General features: G+C 35.5%; 1 non-coding gene across 1 annotated transcript; it reads right to left on the bottom strand.

Moving 5' to 3' along the window:
• Nucleotides 1-9,675: 9,675 nt before the first annotated feature.
• Nucleotides 9,676-9,782, bottom strand: LOC118845246. Its single transcript, XR_005010104.1, has one exon. It is a non-coding gene; the product is annotated as a U6 spliceosomal RNA (small nuclear RNA).
• Nucleotides 9,783-10,885: the final 1,103 nt, after the last annotated feature.

Raw genomic sequence — 10,885 nt, 5'->3', positions numbered from 1 at the left:
CTGAAAACACACACACACACACACACACGCACACACGCACGCACACACACAAATACATATACAATTTTATATTTGGTATATATGTGTATGTATGTATGTATATCCATATACATACATATATATCCACAGTGTTTTATATTTTGTATGTGTGTATATGCATATGTATGTGTATATGCGTATGAATGTGTATGCATATGTGTATGTGTGTACATATACACGTATGTGTACATATACATATATCTATATCTTCTATATCTCTCTACATAGATATCTATATACGTACGTATATACATATACATATATAGAGATCTATATATATATATATATATGTATATATCTAGGTATATCTATCTATCTAGATTTGTCTAAATAGATAGATCTTCACAGATATAGATATACTTTTTCCCCTGTGTAGCTTATCACCACTGTCACTGGCAGTAAGTAGCTAACCGGACACTAACTAATAAATGCTTTAGGAACAATCCATCCATGAAACTCCTCTTTGAGGGAAAACAAACTTATTTTTTCCTTTTTACCCTAACAAAAGATTTTATCATAAAATCAGTGAATTTGGAATGCTCAGAAAGCATCCAATTTTATTTTAATCAGTGCCCTGCAAATATGCTGATCAAGACCTCAACATGCTCTCTACTTTGAATTTTGAAGAAATTTTTGTATTTTTGTATTACCACAGAACGTCAAACTACTGCTGTGCTCTAACTTTCAATACAAACAGAGATGCTGAATAGCAGAATCTGTGGATGTTGTTTTGCATTGGTAAATATTTTCTTGCTACAACTTATATTTCTGCTTCAAGAAGACAACCGAATCATAGTATTAAGTTAGAGCACTGAAAAGATCAATGTGGACATGGACCTCTGAGGTCATAAAGAATACTCCTTTCTCAGTACATTTATCTCTTCTTAACCACTCTTTCTGACTGACTGAAAAATTTCAAGGCAATCACACTTGTGAAGCAGTCCATTTCATTTTGGGAGATCTTTAATTACTAGGAAGTCTTATTTCCAATTCCCCCTCCCCATCACTGGGATTTCATTTTTATAAGATACTCCAGTGTGAACTACCTACACAGAAGTAAGTCAGAATCTTGTCTTTATATTAAAGTAGTAGAAAATTGACACATTCAGCTCAGGTATTTCTAATTCCAAGTCTAGACTTCTACCCACTATGCCAAACTCCCTCGATATTATTGGAAAATATACTTTACAAATATCTTCCACTCTTTGGTGAATCCCAACCAACCTACTTTACCTTGAAAATCATACAGGGAGAAGGAGGTGAAGGTTATATTCTTTAACTTCAGAACAAATTAATCAAGTATCTATTAAGTATCTAATATGTTCTAGGCTCTCCAATCCTCCTTAGTTTTTGAAGTGTACCAATGACATGACAAGGTGATGTCTTAACTCACCCATTAATTAGATTTAAGTGAGACAGAGTTGCACAAAGTCATCAGTCTCACTCTCTCTTAGAATCATTGAAATCCAGCTGCCAGACAAAAATTAAGATGATTGGAGATGACCCAAGATGCAGTGGATGACCTTGACCTCATCAACATCTGCTAAAATTATCAGCTCTCCATAGCACTTGTTTTAGCTGCCTTCATGATCATTGGAAGAAATTTTTTTTTGTTTCCCTATTCCTCCAGGGAAAGTCTTCACATGGTTAGAGTACATAACCCCCTAATTCAACAATGGGTTTGAAGCCTATTAGTTACTCTCAGTCTGAGTTAGATCATCCACCAAGAAGGTTTTCCTGGGGTGTGGCTGTTGCCCATGTTACAGCTTCTTGGAGCCACAAGAGGGAATTGAGTGCCAGGTGAACATCAAAGGTGGAAGAACATACCTGAAAAGGGCTCAGCAAGTTCTCACACCAGAGGGGCTTATCCTTCCTGAATACCCCAGGGTTATATTAGCAATGAAACAAATAATCCCTGCTCTCAAGGGGTTTATATTTTAATGGAAGAGATAAGTACATATACAAAAATAAGTGAAAAAAGGACAAATCTATACAAAGCAGTTAAAAACAAGGTAGTTTTGGACAGAGAACACTAACAGTTGGGGGATTCAGGAAAGGCTTCATATAGAAGATGGTGCTTAAGCTGTGCCATGAAAGGAGAGAAAGTCCCTACACTGTAGAGGTGAGGAGAGAGTACAGATATACAGGGAGGGGAAATGGAATTTCATTTGAGTAACTGAGAGAAGGCTAGTTTTATTGATTCCTAGAATGGGAGAAGGGAGACAGACCAAATGAGGTTGGAATGATAGGTTGGGTCCATTTTATGAAGAGCTTTAGAAGCAAAACAGAACTTTCTATTTTATCCTAGAACCAGTAAAGAGTTGATGGAATTGATTGATTAAGGGAGTTAAATGATCAGATATACAATTTAAAAATATTTCTTTAGGAGCACTGCATAGGAAAAAATGGACTGGGGCAACAGTTGTGAGGGGGAGGCCAATTAGGAAGGCATTGTAATAATCAGGTCGAGTATGAGGGCCTGTAAGAAATATTGTACCGAATATTACAGAGCTCATGAGAGCTGTTTGTTAAATTTTCAGTGTAAACAAGTACATTTTGGAAATTGGCAAATTCTACAAAACAAGGCTTGATTTATTGTTATGTTAACTGTCTCATCTTAAGAAAGTAATGGAGCAAATATTAATAATGCAGAAGAAATTTAAAAGTACGTCATCAGTATATCCCCCCCCAACCCAAGAACTAACTGTTTAATGTTCACCGGTAAATCATGATTTATTTGTGAATAGAAAGAAGTTAAACCTAAAAGACATAGAAATAGAAGTGACAAGATTTGGAAACTGAATAAGGGGGTAAATGGGTGATGGACAGTAACAACTCCAGTAAAAGGGTACACTCTGTTAGAATTCATGAGTGCCATTGTTTAGGAAGTAGAAATGTGAGTAATCTATGAGGAAAAATGTTTGGTATTCTCTTAGTGTCAAAAGGATTTAATAAAAATTGATGTCTCAGGAGATAACTCTCCCCTCCCTATCTTTTAATTCTTATTTCAAGAGCTTCACATTATTCCTTATTGTTAGGAATCAATAGACTCTTCAGGTCACCATGCAAAACCACATTAATGACAGACAGATATTTTTGAAATCAGGAACTAGTAGAGTCTATGATGCCTCAAGCAAAGACAGAAAAACAATCCCTTCTTTGTGAAGAACAACTTCTTTTAGTGCAACAGCTATCCTGTCATATCCGGGACAATGGTATGACCTATCTTCTTTTGCAAAGGAGATAAAAACATGAGAGGGCTCTAATAGAGTTAATAAAAATTAACAAAATTAATGAAATTTAAATACATTATTTATTGGATGTATTAATAATTAATTGTTATCTAAGGGATTTAATTTTTTAAATACCATGACAGTGTGAATGTCATAAAAGTGAAAGAGGCCAGAGGCTCTGCTTAAAGGGAATTCAGACTAGGCTCAAGAGAAAATCCCTAGTCTATGAAGTCTTCAATGGCAGCGAACTGATGATATTCTTTTTAAAATAAAATTATTTTTAATAATGGTTTAATTTTTTCTACGTTGCTATTATTTCCTACTGGCTCTTCATCTCAACTCTACACTGTAAAGCAACCTGTCACAAAGACATACAGTTAACAAAAATAAAACCCTCTGACACTATGTGTGGTCACTTCATTGACCAGAATTCTAATGCCTTTTAATACTGTATTTCTTTATATAATTAACTATTCCTTTCTACAAGTGATCATTTTGTAAATTGTTCTCCTGGTCATACTTATTTCCCTCTACATCACTTCTAATAGGTTTTTCTGAATGATTCATGTTTATAGTTTTACATAGTACAGCTATATTCCATTATATCCCTATACCACAATCTGTTCAGCCATGCCACAATTAAGAGTTACTTCTCTGCTTCCAAGACTTTGCCACCAGAAACATTGTGGTTAAAAGTATTTTTCTATACACAGGATAAGACCTTTTACCTTCCTGTTTCACATCCTCAGGCTATATCTCATTAGTAATAATTTTGTGTCAAAGGAAAGACAATTATTATGTCATTCAAACCTTGTTTCCAGTCTAGGACTAAGCCCTTCACAGAACATCAGAATTAAAATAGTCCTCAGTCATCTTCTACTCCAATCCATACTCAAGGAAGAATCCCTTCTCCCTATATCCTACAAAAATGATCATACAGTCTCCACTTTAATTTTTCTAGTGAAAGGAAACTGACTACCCCATGAGGCAGTTCATGACACTCTTGAACATGAGAGTGATCTGAGGTCATCTTGCCAAAACCATTTATTTTATAAATTGGAAAAAGTAGGCTCATGCAAAAAAAAAAGTAATTTTCTTACTCAAACTTACCTAGTTATTATTAGCAAAATTAGAAGCAGAACTCATACTTCATGATTTCAAGGCCATTTTTATATCTTTCTTTATACCATGTTGATTTATTATGAATTCCAACTTTCAGTAGCTTTATAAATGTATGAAACAGAATGATAGTAGAAAAAGCTTTGAATGTGATGTCAGGAGAACCCTATGTTTGAATCTTCCCTGTTACACGTAGTTAGGATATAGCATAGGTATAGAATTTGAATCAGTGATTTCATTAATATAGCTGTTTGGCTCTAGACAAATAGTAACATTTTTGAGCCTCATTCACACATGTAAAATGTGCATATACACATGCATAAATAGGGTTTTCATTTATTAAAAAAACCTATATGAATCTGACCTTTCAAAGTAAGGAAGACCAGTGTTTAAGTCCCGTCTCTGACATAAACTGGTTGGTGACCCTGGACAAATCTTTGCCTGTAATACTTTTGACGTAACATCCCAGTTCCACAATGAACTGTCAAAGACTATACGTATGTACATATGTATGTATGTATACACATATATAGGTATTGTGATATTGAAATTTATATCTTATAGATTATTGTTTTTCAACTCAAAATATACACTTGGAAAAGAAAGTAGGCATATAAATAATAATGAATAAAATCAAATTTAAAGTATAATACAGCACAAAGTGGCTATCTTAAACAGCAACTATAGCATATGACTGGATAATATACTTCACAGATTTTAGTTTAGTGAAGTTTGTTGACTCCTTTCTAATTCATCACTTCTTTGGCAACGCTAGTTTTGTTTTGTTTCATTTTGTTTCTGTAAACTGAGAATGGTTAAATATATTCTTAACTTTGTTTTAGGGGCCATAAATCTGTCTTGCTGGCTTCATCTGGAATCATACAGACAAGCCAAGAGAGCTAAACCAAACTTTTAAAGAGTTCATAAGATCTGGAGTCATTCTCCCTACCCTTCAGAACTCAAACAGCTGGATTAGCCTCAAGGCCGCTGGCCACTTACAGCTATTCAGTTTTATGTTTTTTCAAGGGAATTGTTTTCTTCTTACACTAGAAACAACTGCAAAACAGTCATCTGGAAATTCCACATCCCATGATCTTTTGTCCATATCAACATCTTTTGGAAGAGTTCATTAAGAAAGTAGCTAAATTGTGTCAATGTGATTCAATTACGGCAGAAAAAGTAGGACTGGGCTCCTTGAGGAATCTGGCTATTAGTCAAACTCTTTTAGTTGCATTCTTCTTCATTTAAAGAAAAGGAAGATGATTTCAGAAATTGGCATGATAATATTTACTCTTCTTGACAAACCCCAAAGTCTCTGATTTCCGTGTCATTTACACAACTGCCTCAGTTCCCACCTCATTTTATATACATATACACATATGCATATACATTCATATATGAATGTTATGATAAATATGTATATACATATAAAGGAGTATAATCCATATTTAAATTAGTGCATATGCAACTATATGAAATATGTGCATCTATACTTATATTAGTATAGCATAATGTATGCATATATTTTGTGTGCACAAATATATACACATATACATATATTAATATATGCATACATGTATGTATATATGTGTATTATGTGTGTGGGTACGTACACACATCATGTCCATTGGGGGTGTTGTTGTACAATGGAAAAATCTCTGGTTATGGTGTCTAAAGACTTCACTTTGCAGTCCTAGGTCTTCCACTTAGCTTATATGTGGTATCTAGCAAGTTACTTAGACTCTCCAATCCTCAATTTTCTCAACTGCAAAATGAAATGTTTGGATTGAATGATTTCTAAGGCATTGTTCAGCTCTAAATCAATGCTCCCATGATCCTATGACTTTCTCATTACAGTGAACTTGCCAGCTATGAAGAAAAACTGCACAACTTTGGCCATTGTATATGCCTCTAAATGACAAGGGGGAAGACTTGCCAAGGTGAAAGGAAACTAAGAGGGATGGATTGCATGATATTAGAGGAAGCTTCCCTAAGACATAACACAAAGATCCAGAATGTGAATCCTAGACAGGGAAAACAGTAGAGGGTAAGAAGCAGTCTGCATCTGGTAGGCAACAATTTAATTTGGGGCAGCTAGGTAGTATAGTGGATAGAGCACTGAGCCTGGGGTGAGGAAGACTCCTCTTCATGAATTCAAATCTGGCCTCAGAAACTTATTGACTCTGGACAGGTAATTTAGCCTTATTTGCCTCAATTTCCCCACTTGTAAAATGAACTGGAAAAGGAAATAGCAAACCTCTCCATTATCTTTGCCAAGAAATCCTCAAATAGGGTCATGAAGAGTTATGATTGAAATGACCAAACAGGAGCATTTAATTTTTTCTCTCTGGGCTCAGAAAGGAAAGGGAATCATTAGGAAGTAGGTTGGTACACCCTTTTCATTTGGGGAAGACGTCTGAAAAATACAAAATCGGGGCTGTGCTAGGTATAGAAATAGGCAACCTTCTACCAGGGCAATGTAGCAATTCCTAATTAATCACCATTATATTCATTACAAATTGACCAGACAGATATGATATATGTGGTTATTAGATTTGAACACACAGTTCTGAAGATGTCAAGGAGACTGGATTATGCTACTGGAGTAAATTATAGGTCAGGTGACAGAGATAGCAAATTTCTTTAATTGGTAGAGGTTTTGGGGTTCCATCACCCATGGCCATATTTGTGTCTGGTATTGTTAGTTGTTAGTGCCTGGGATTTTCTTCCATGGGTTCAGAACCAAGGGGCTGATAGGATCATGGGGTCATAGAATTCATAGCTGAAAGTATCCTTAGAGACAATCAAGTGATAGATTACATTTTATGGAGGAGAAAACTTTAAATGATAGGGAAAGCAAGTTGACAAAGTTCACACAGAACTAGAATTTGATAACAGGTCCTCTGAACTTCAAATTCAATACTCTTCTGTTGAATCACACTGTTTCCTGTTTAATTTTAGTGAGTGGACAGTAACATTGGGGCAAGGTCCTCTATTGTCTCCTCTGTTTGTGGGTTGATGGAATGAGCTAAGAAAAATGAAATCCCCTCAAGTCACAGATGAAAGGAGACCACAATATGAAATACTCCTAGGATTTAGTAATTTGCTATAGTACTTATAAGGATGCTGACAGGAAAGGCAGACTGAGATAGCACAGTCAATTACTGTTCCAACTCCCCATATCTACGTCTGCCCCTGAACAGAAAACAAAATGAGCATTTGGGGATTTTTTTTTTTTTGCAGAATTTGGGAAGAGGGTCTGGGTAAAGTTTATTTTTCTGTTACCTATGAGGACAAGGCACACTAAGCAAATTGATAGTGTGAATGATATTAAAGTGGCTATTCTTAACTTTTTTAAGAAAGCAAAACCTTTCTTTATATAATAAAAGTTCCTATTTTCATGTAGTATTAATTAAAAGTTATCTTAAAATATTCCTTAGAGCAGGTCCCTAAGCAATTTCATCTATTAATCCCAACCCCTCAGTTTTCTCATCTTTAACATGAGCATAACATTACTTTTACCACCTACCTCTTGGGTTTGTTGTGAGGAGACCATTTCTCAAACATTAAAGCACTACATAAATATAAATATTCATTGTAGTTTTTATCATTAATTACTATAAATGTGTGGTGCCAAGCAGGGTGGTATTTTTTGCTGTTATTTTTTTGTTTTGGAGTGCTTCTCAGCACCAAGGCAATCAAGTACCATTGATTGAGTCTTGCCTTTGTTTCAATCAAGAATCTTTGATTGAATCAAGAGTTTTTGAGGACCTGCTTAAGCCACAAGAAAGCCTAAGTCATATGAGTTTGAGTCACATGCTTGTGATGCCCTCTGACCCTGAAGAAGTGTGTGTACACACACACACACACACACACACATACATACATACATACATACATATATATAGATATATATACACACATATATGTGTGTGTGTGTACGTGTGTGTGTTTACTCTGAGGTTAACATTTTGCTGTGGGGGCTCACTCATTGGAAGAGTGTTTGTGTGATTTGGCCAGATGAGACTCTGGGTAGCTATTAAGGAGCCCCTAGCTTTGAAAACCCAGATGTCGGTGCTTCGCTCTCTGGTAACTATGTATGTATTGCTATGATCAGACAGAAGCCCTGTCTGCTGATTTGTGTTATTTGCTCTGTTTATATAATTTCTGCTTGTAATTTCTGTTTGTATTTTTTCTAAAGTTCAGGGTGCCGACTTTTTCTCCTAAACTAAGTGAATGATATATGTACGTTTAATTAAAGTGAGATTGTAAATCTCTTAAAGTTGCTTTCCTTAGAAAAGTAGATCAAAGAACCTGTGCTAGCAGCCCTCCTGGGCACTGGTGTTATTGGCCTTACACCTCCACAGAAGCTGCAAGCAACATTGTTACTACAACATGCCAGTAAAAAAAGAAGTTGTTTGATCATAATCATTGCTCTGGTATCCATTAAAATGTGTGTGCGCACACACACACACAGAGATATAGGCAAAAGAGGCAACATAGAGTAGTAGCTAGAGAATTGGCCTTGGAGCCAGAAAGACCAGAGTCCTTTACTACTGTTTTTGTGACCATACACAAGCTACTCACAAGTTGTAGAATAAGTGGTAGCTACATTGGTAAAAAGGAGTTCTTTGCCCAGGGAATTCCCTAAACCATTGAAACCACAGGCCAGGGGAAAATAGGCCCACAGAATGAAAATGAATGGATGAAATTTGATTTATAGCAGAAAAGGCAAACCTGTATTAATGAAATCACAATTCTTTTGACTTATCAAAATATTTGTTGTTTGACTGGAAAGGACTAAAACTATCATCCTAAAACTTTTTAAATTCAGCTTTTATATTATTTCCCCACAAATAGTCTGAATTAGTAAAAATGTATTATATGTTGCCTTCAGACTTGAGTCACAGAGATTTCCCAAACAAATTTGAATTTGGAATGTTTGTTTGCTACAGTTACCTTAATAAACTTACACACACATACACACACATTTATGATTTTTATTCTAAGCAGGCTAGAAATCACTGTCATATAAGAGGCAGCCTGGTGTTATGAAAAAAATCAGGAGAAAAAATAATGGCTCAGAAATCAGACGATCTGTATTCAAATGCCACTTTTTACATTTTTTACATATGCAACTTCTGGTGAGCCACCTACCTCTCTGGAAGTAGTTTCCTTATCTGTAAAATGAAATGGGTATACTAGATGTTTTCTAGGTTCCTTGCAGCTCTTTATTTATGATTCCTATGATCTTCTATACACAGAATCAAAACACTTATTTTTTTAAAATATGGAACACTTCATGAATTTGTGTGTTATCCTTGAACAGGGGCCATGCTAATCTTCTCTGCATCATTCCAATTTTACTATATGTGCTGCCAAAGTGAGCACTAAAACACTTATTTTTTAACCCTAACTCCACTAGTTACAATCTGTGTATTTGTTCAGCAAATCACTTAATTTCTCTAAACATTCAGTCTTCCAGTCTGTTAATGGGATTAATAATATCCCTATGATAGCCTTTTACTATGACAGCTCAAATAAAATACCAGAATTGAAAGTGCTTTAGAAGGTAGAGAATGCTCAACAAAAGTAATTCTACTTCCAAACATCCATGATTTAGTAGATGCAATGCTCATTTCATACCATAGATGATGGTATTCATAAGTTACTTTGGCCAGAAGAAAATAATTTCCTCATGACTTTCCTGATCTAGCTGCCTGGGCCTTTGCTATTAGACCAAACTCATCACTGATCCCATGTCTTAAGCTTCTGAGCCTGGTAGTATATAGCAGGACTTGCAATCCATGGAGATTGCTTTCATTTACCCAGAATTTTCTTCATGATGTCATTTTTGGAGGACTTCTGTGTATTATCAAAAGTAAGGTATCATGATTGAATCTCAGGGAAGGTATTTTATATATGCTTCACTATTTTCTGGCATCCTACTATGGCTTCACAACATGCCCTTATATTTGGCCTCAGAGAAAGAACTGTGGCTTGTGCAAGGGAAAGGGTACAAAATAAATAGATTTTTTTATTCATGCAATTCAGATGTCCACAGTCTAATTGGTTGAGGAGAAAACAAATACTTACAGTGGGAGGGAGAACGGTTGCCATGGGAGGCAGCAGAATTGTAGAAAGATTGTGGCTAGAGATTAGTAGCACAGGACAAGTTATCTTTAATTTTTTCCATGTGTAAGCTGAGACTCATTCATGGTCATACAACTGGTAAGTGTGGGAATGGTAAATCAAATATGGGTCACCTAGAACAAGTCTACTATGCTACCACTACCTGCAGCAGCAAAAGAGTCTGCTGTAGACAGAAATGATTTACTCTTCATTGGAAGTCTTCAACCTGAATCTGAATGGTCATTCATTAGGGATAGTACAGATATTTCAAGAAGGAACCAGACTAAATGATCTGAGGTCTCTTCCAAATTTGATATTCTAAGGTTCTGTCCAAATTTTCCATTTTCTTTCTGCCATGAAAA

This window comes from Trichosurus vulpecula, chromosome 3 (genome assembly GCF_011100635.1).
Source record: "Trichosurus vulpecula isolate mTriVul1 chromosome 3, mTriVul1.pri, whole genome shotgun sequence".
Taxonomy (NCBI): Eukaryota; Metazoa; Chordata; class Mammalia; order Diprotodontia; family Phalangeridae; genus Trichosurus; species Trichosurus vulpecula.
Note: the sequence above shows the minus strand (reverse complement) of the source record. Positions and strands in the feature narration are given on the sequence as shown.